The sequence below is a fragment of the Oxyura jamaicensis genome, chromosome 4 (assembly GCF_011077185.1).
Source record: "Oxyura jamaicensis isolate SHBP4307 breed ruddy duck chromosome 4, BPBGC_Ojam_1.0, whole genome shotgun sequence".
NCBI lineage: Eukaryota > Metazoa > Chordata > Aves > Anseriformes > Anatidae > Oxyura > Oxyura jamaicensis.
Window position 1 is genome coordinate 12990922 of NC_048896.1, and position 7379 is coordinate 12998300.

The following is a 7379-nucleotide window of genomic DNA, read 5'->3' on the forward strand; positions in this document are numbered from 1 at the left end:
GTGGAGGTGCTCAGATTAACCAGTTCTCTTTGGAGCCACCAAGCAGCTATTTCAAAGTGCTCTTAATACTCCGTGTCTGGACAGCAGCTTGGTGTGTACATATCCAAGCAGCACTACTGGTAAGGACTGTTTCGCAGCTCTGGTAACATTCCTAAAGTTCAACATTTACGAGCTTGTAACTGGATCTACTGACATGCTGACTGCAGGCTTCTGAACCTCTCCAAAGGCGCTGGCCGGGCTCCAGCCACCATCCTTGCCATACTTCCTGGCACAGCTTTTCTATCCAACAACATTAATCAAAAGTGGGGTCTTTCAGCTCCCTTTCCCTCCATTTCCAGGACAGGTATTAGCCACTAGGTAAGGTTAATCATCTCTTTTTCCTGTCCTCCACCTGGTGCACCAGTTTCAGCTGTACCATCACAAACATAACCGATGAAATCACACACTGTGCCGAGAAAAGTGGACGTAGGCAGAACACTCAGCTCTCGCCTGACGTTTCCCACACCTCTCCGCAGTGTTTACAGTCCCTTTTGAGGCTTTGGGTGTGTGTCCTGCCAGCAGCTCGAGCTCCCTCTCCTCAGCACCCCCTGAGCTGGGGCCCTCTCCTTCCACCAGTGCCTCCCCGACCTGCTCAGTTGGCATCGTTGGCCTTCAGGAGGCTTACACATTAAAAAGGCTTTTCTCTGCTCAGGCAGCTTGTCCTGCTTCTTCTGGTCCCTCCTCAGCTTCAGCTAGAGTTCATAAACAGTATGTTATCGGATTTCCCAAATTATCTGGGCTCTTCCTGTTATTTACTGGGTAAATAAATAGGTGTGTAAGACGTTTAAATGAAGAGTAAAAATACAGTCCTTTTCCAAAACAACTTCGGTGACCTACAAAAACATTTGGTTATAAAACCACAAGCAAAAATGTCAGTAGGACAGGATATAAGAGTAAATCACTTGTAGTTCAGCTGTGTCATGTTATCTAATTTTTGTTACATGTGTGAATTTTATTTACTGAAAGATAATAAAAGAATTAGTGTCTGGTGAGGTTTTTTAGGGAGATTATCGTATTTTATCAAATCCCCTGGTTAACAGTGCTATCTCACTTTTTCTTTTCCATTTTTCTCTAAATATACACAATTGGCTCGCTGTTTTATTGCTTATTCTGTAGCTCTCTTGCGTTCCAGTAGCCCTACCAGACTGTGGCACAAGGGACAAGAAAGATCCCAATGCATGTTTGAGGGAAAAGTTCTTAACAAGTGTTCTGCCTCTGAACTGCGGGCCTCGTGGGGTCTGAGTCGGGATCTTGCTGCCGTAAAGTCAAAGTCAGTGCCTGAATGAGAATTTACTACGTGCCTTTGAAATGTACTTTGCAATACGTGAAGTATCCTCATGAATGTATAAAAATGCTGCTGCCATCCGAGCACGGATCAGTAGCAGTTTAGCAGTCACACAGTAAATGAGTGCAGGTGTTTGGCACGGCCACCCCACGTATGGTACAAGGACCATCCTTGGTCCCTGTGGACCTTGTACGGTAAAGTTACATCCTAGTCTTGTTCCCAGTGATCTGCTACAGAATGTGCAAAGACGGTAGGCCTGTCTTATGAATTATTTTTGTAAAATATATATCTATATTTATAAGAAGTAGCAGGGCCAATCCTTTTCCTGCTAGCCGAGCGCCCTTCGTTCTCATTAGGAATGTATTGGGAGTGCAGGATCTTCAGCAGCACAAAGGAACGTGCCTTTTAGGAAACAGACTCCGGGTAAGTTCATGTACAGTTGCTCTTTGTTTTAAGGCAAAACACTGCTCTTCCATCTTTGCATCCTAGCTGAGACAGATTGCATAGCTGGGTTCATATTAATATTGTCAGTTTACCTTTATATTCCCCCAAAGTAGCTCAAATAAGCTAAAAATTTTACTTGTCCCTGTATGCAGCACGTTGGCAACGAACTGCACAAGCCTGGTGAACTTTAAAACTGAAATTCCACGTAACCCTGTGCATAATGGTGCTGTCAAATGAGCAAATTGAAACTGGAAAACAGGAGCATTTCTGTGGCCAGCATTTAAGATGCTTAAGGTGCTGGAAGGGAAAGAAAAATAATGGAAGCACTTGTCATAAGCTGGAAAATAGATTTAGTGCGTATAACATGACAAAGGTAAACAAACATGATCAAACAAGAGCTGAGCAGGCTTGTAAGTAACTGAACGCCACATGAAGCGCAACTGCTGGAAGGATTTGGTGAGAGGGGAAACGAGAGCGAGCAGACAAGACAGACAGCGACATAGTCTGAGCTGAGTGCTTTCTGATGACACTGGAGATTGCGCTCCTCTTGGCAGCTGCTCTGGTGTTTTCCCCCACTGAAAATGAGCTGGGAGAGCGCATTGTGTGCATCTCTTGCACCTTTGGTGTCAGAGCCTGCAGATTGTAGATTAAACATGTTCTTGGCAAACAGCTACGGTCCAGCCCTTTGTGCACAGTGACTCACCAGGGTGGAAGTTAGGGGTATTTCAGAGCTGAATTGTCTGGATTTCTACATGAAATGTTGCAGGGTAGATATTTTTACTTTTTGATTGCTTGCTTATTTAGTGGAATTAATTTGCTTTTTCTGTTATTTTATTCTTCTGTTTGTGTCCTGGGTTTTTTTACCTGCTCTAACTCCGGTTATGATAAACGTACTAAACAATACATTAGGCTACAAATAAAAGTAGCATTAGCTGAATGCTGTTATCATCCCATACTGATTTGCTCAGTGAGTAGTAGGCATAAGGGAAGGTTACTTTGCAGCGTACCGAGTACATCCACGTATTGCAAAGTTGCTAACACATTGTAATATTGCATCCTATTTTTGTTGTACAATAACTTTCTCATGCAGAAAAGCCCTCATTCAGCTTCTTTTTATATGTAGAGATTACTACCATGACATGGAAAAGCAGTCAGACACTCTGCCAACATGCAAATATTTCAGGAGGAAGAGACAGGCACAGGGACTATCTTAGCTCCCACATTCATTTTGCTGGGATCCAACATTTAGCCATCCCCAGGGACATCCCCCGCCTGCCCACCACGGACACAGGTCAGCTTGCCAAGCCTAGCTTTCCGGCTTACTCAAACCCTTGAGGGAGGTTGATACCACTTCTATGTTTTCAAAATTATCCTTACAAGGAATATAAAATTTTATTTTTACATTTTTATTCCGTTAAGTGGGAAAACTGATGGCAGTAAAGCCTAAAACCGACCAGGACAGCTTGCAAAACCAAAGTGGAAAAATATTGAGAAGTTCTGTGGGTTTTATTTTTTTAATGCTCTTATAATCCACTGTGTTTTAAGGTGACAAGCTAGAATACCTGCAAAACATATTAAAAAAAAAAATAATAGGTTGCAAGGCTTGTTTTTTCCTACCCTTGAAGTAGGAAGGTAAGGACCATCTGCACAAGTCAGCGTGGTGTCTTTGCATCGGTCAGTTTGGAGCGCTGATAGCTAAAAATATTTTTCCAGTCCTTATCTGTAACGTCATAGTCTGGTGACACTATTTTCGCAGCAGAAGGGGCCATTGATCAGGTTTAAATAACATCGCAGCAAAAAGCAGTCAAAACAAAGCCTGCTGAAAACTGCCTTCCAGGAAGCTCAGTGGGTAAAACCAGGGACACAAATCCCTCCGCTGGTACCTTTGTGCTAGATTTGCAGCTTCATAGAATATATTCACTTGTACTCTGCTCAGCAGCACGGTCCTGTATCCTGACAGCTGAGTAATGTTCTGCTCACGTCTTCCCTTGTAAAATGAAAAAAGTAGATAATTTAATATAGATGTGACAAGTACAAGATAGATTTCTACCCAGCACAGTTCACTGCTTAAGGTATTATGTTGAAAACCTTCTTTAAAGATAACCAGATTCTTATGTTCTCCCCCCCCAAAATTAAACACAATGTAGAGAAACTTTAAACTAGAAATCGAATTTATTCTTTAATAATTTAAGTAGAAAAATCTTTTATGCCTGTTGTTCCAGAAAATAAAACAAGGTATTTTATTTCTGCTAAGAGCAGGTTTATTTTGAGGGCATGCTAGATACATTTTTGTATTTTTCTAGTGCAATTTTTTTTTTTTTTTTTGGCCTATCACTGCTTTCCCCTTCTGTAGTTTTTACTCTCCCCCAAATCACAGACGCGGTGTGTTGCTACTTCTTGTGGCCATTGTGGTTGGAGACCGAAGCCAGCTGATTGCCTTCTTAGGCAAAGCAGGTCAAATTCTGTCACTCCAAATTACTTTTCCGAGCATACTAGAGCATGCACTCTGATTTCACTGCCTTCTGAAAGAAATGCATTGAGCAATGCTGGCGCCTACAGATGCAGCAGCGATGGGGGCCATGCAGGACACACAGCATGGTTGCTCCGTCCTGCTTGGCTCCCCCTCTCTGGTGTGCAGCCCCTGGGGGCTGGACAGTGCTCCCTGCCGCCCCAGCCCCGGCGTGCCCGGCTGCTCGGAGCAAGCTGTGCTGCTCCCCTCAGCCAGCAAGGCACCTCCGTGGCTCCAAGGCAACTCAGAAGGGAAGCAGAGCTGGCATGGGAAGTCCAGAGCCTTTGCAGGATGAGAAGGTGGGGAGGTGTGGGGAGTTTCAGAAGGGACCAGCACCACTGTGGAAGCTGCATCCTTGCTTACAGCAACAGCAGATTGACTCAGAGAAGCAGAGGTTAGCCTGGCATTCTGCTGTCCCAGATCCCCAAAGATTTCCTAAATCTTTAATAGTGTTATGGACGTATTGGAATCGTTATGCTTTCTTATAAAATCAGTGTTGTAGAAGATCTAAATGGTTGTGTCCCATCACTAAATTGAACAGATAGTAGCTATTGCTGCCCAAGGATGCCCATTTAAAACCAGAACTCAAAACCTTTAGGGCAGTGTTTTGAAAGCATTGAGCAATAGCCTAATTTATTTATTTTTTTCACTAAGCTACCAGCAGACTTCTTGCTGACTGCAGTGGGTGAAATGTTAGCCCACTGTCGAACATTAAAAACCCCTCACTTTTGCTGCCTCGCGGCATTGACCAGAATGCATCTTTCAACCTGGAGCTTTTAAGGCACAGCTACCTGAGCTGGAAGGAGTAACTTCTTTCCGTGCAGTCGATGTGCTACACGCACACTGCATCCACCTGATTCCTCTCCCATGCTCAGGTCTCCCCACACAGAGGAAAGAATACAAATGAACAGGTTGTATGAAAATGACCTCCCCTAATGCTTTCACCAATATCCTCCTTACAAATGACTCTCAGATATGCTAGTTAAAGCGAGTACTAATATCTTTAAACTAAAAAGGCATGTTTTAATCTGAGAACACTTTAACAGCATTACTAAATAATTCATAACTATTGACTGTTTGCCCAAACTTGCAGTGCTGTACTATTGACTCTGCGTTCAGCCCGGCACGGCTGGTAACTCCCATTCACTTTGATGGGAGATTTGCCTGGGGTAGGACTGCGGCACCGATGCCTCGGATGTTAATTAAGCGTGTAGTCATCTGGCCAAAAAGTGGCTGGTTGAGTCATGAGGACAGATCTTCCTGGCTTACCTAAGAATTCTTCTCGGTGTATAATTAAACCACAAAATCTGACATCAAAGTAACGATAAGGGCCTAATGTAACGCACGTAACTGGGGAAATTCAGGCCAACATTCCTGCCTTTGATCACCCAGCTGGGCCAAGCTGGTACACAGGTATGGGTTTGGATACTCCCTTTCTTGAGCATCGGTAGAGGGGAAGGAGTTAAAGCTGATGGAACTGGCTGGATTGGACAAACTGGTTGGGAGCACTCATTTTTCTGCACATGCTTGCAGAATCCCTCAGCAATTACAAGGTGGAAGAGGGATCTTTAGGTAAAAGGAGGCTTTTCCAGGTGGGAGGGAATAAACTCAGAGGCAGCATACTTCTTTAACCTGTTGATCTCTGTGGATAATACCACTTCACACGCCATGAATTGCTGCACCAACCTTGGGTGCTCTTTTGTTAAGCTGGGAGAAAGTAAGGGGCAGGTGAAGGGACAATACCCCAGGGGTGTAAAACCCCTCGGGGAGCTGTGCTCTTTGAGGGCACGGAGGTAGCAGTTGTCTAGGAATAGTGTTTTAGCCCATATCTCTTGACACTATAGTTCCTAACTTTATAGATGCTTTTAAACATTGTTGTTTTACATAACATTGTCTTAAGGAAGCTGGAAGAACAGGATCTAGAAGAAGCTGCTAAGAAGTGTTAGCAAAATGAGCTGGAAAACCAAGGTCAAAGAATAGTTACCACTGGTTTACTCTGAGTACGGAGAGATACATCAAATGTTGTTCCAGGAGGATCTGTCCTGAGTCTGATACTGTTAAATATTTTCATTAGCAACTTCAATGATAGGATAAAAAGTGTACTTATTAAATTTGCAGACGCCACAAAGCTTTGAAGGCTCCAGGTATGGAGGAGAACATGATTAGTATTCCAAGGAATCTTGACAAATTAGAGAGATGGTATGAAAAAAAAAAAACACAGGATGCAATTAAAGGCAAGTCCAGTTTCTGTGCTTAGACAAGAAAAATCACTTACAGAATCAAATCTGTGAGAAACACCCAATTAATTTACAGTCTTGTGGAAAAGGAACTAATGGTTGTAGCTGATTGCAGTTTGAACATGAATGGGCAATGCTGTGCTAGTGTGAAAAAGGGGGGAATGTCAGAGGGAGATGAACCAACAGGAGCACAGCCTGCCGAACGCACAAAGCATTTCTTCCATTTTCCAGCCCTGGAACAGCCTCGGCTACGTTCGGTTTGGAGTCTCCCACTTCAGGGGAGATAGGACCAGAACAGAGCAGTACCCCGACCTATGAGAACAGATTACAGGGTTTGGGGTTGTTTAGACTAGAGAATAAAAGACTGGAAAGAAACGTGATAGCCGTCTTTAAATACGTAAAAAGCTGATGCAAAGCCAATGGGAATAACCTTGTGGACAGGACAGACAACAGGCTTCTGGCAAAGGTTTTCTTGGTCAATAACAGCAGTCAAAGACAGATTACTGTAGAGCCTCTATCTTTATTTTTTAAGTTGAGGTTAGAAAAAACGCTTGTCAGGAATGAGAAGGGTATAGGTCATCATGTCTTGGGTAGGGACAAGGCTTCTTGAAGTTCCTTCCCATCCTGTTTTGTAATATTCTCTGATCTGTTGCTAGAGATATGCAGAGGCTTTAGGACTCTCTCCAGTAGCCTCATTTCTCATCCCTGGGCTGGCCTTGGCTGGTAGCTTCCAGTCCCGTACTCATGGCTTCCCAAAGCCCGATCCACGATCTGCACCATGCTGGGATTGTGTTATTAACTTAGAATTGGCTGTGGTTTGGTTTCTGACTAGTGGCCTCAGCAGGCATCTCGGATAGCTACTTCC